A 267-nucleotide genomic window follows, 5' to 3' on the forward strand; every position below is an offset into this window, starting at 1 on the left:
TAATCAACAAACAGTTAGATGACAATTCAAGTTCAAGACTTCTTTCAGCACTTGAAACTACAATACACTCAACAAGAATATTTGGCTTTCAGGTGTAGCCACACAAAGCTCACAACAATCAAGATTATTTTAGAAGGCTTCTCATTAAAACATGAAACTCACAAATGGAAGGTTTGGAAGGGAGATTCTCCCTTGTCAGTACAAGGCTGGATAGTCTTTCAGACCACCACCACCTAAGAGGCTACCAAGCACACAAACCTTTCTCAA

This window comes from Vigna radiata, unplaced genomic scaffold (genome assembly GCF_000741045.1).
Source record: "Vigna radiata var. radiata cultivar VC1973A unplaced genomic scaffold, Vradiata_ver6 scaffold_412, whole genome shotgun sequence".
Lineage (NCBI taxonomy): Eukaryota > Viridiplantae > Streptophyta > Magnoliopsida > Fabales > Fabaceae > Vigna > Vigna radiata.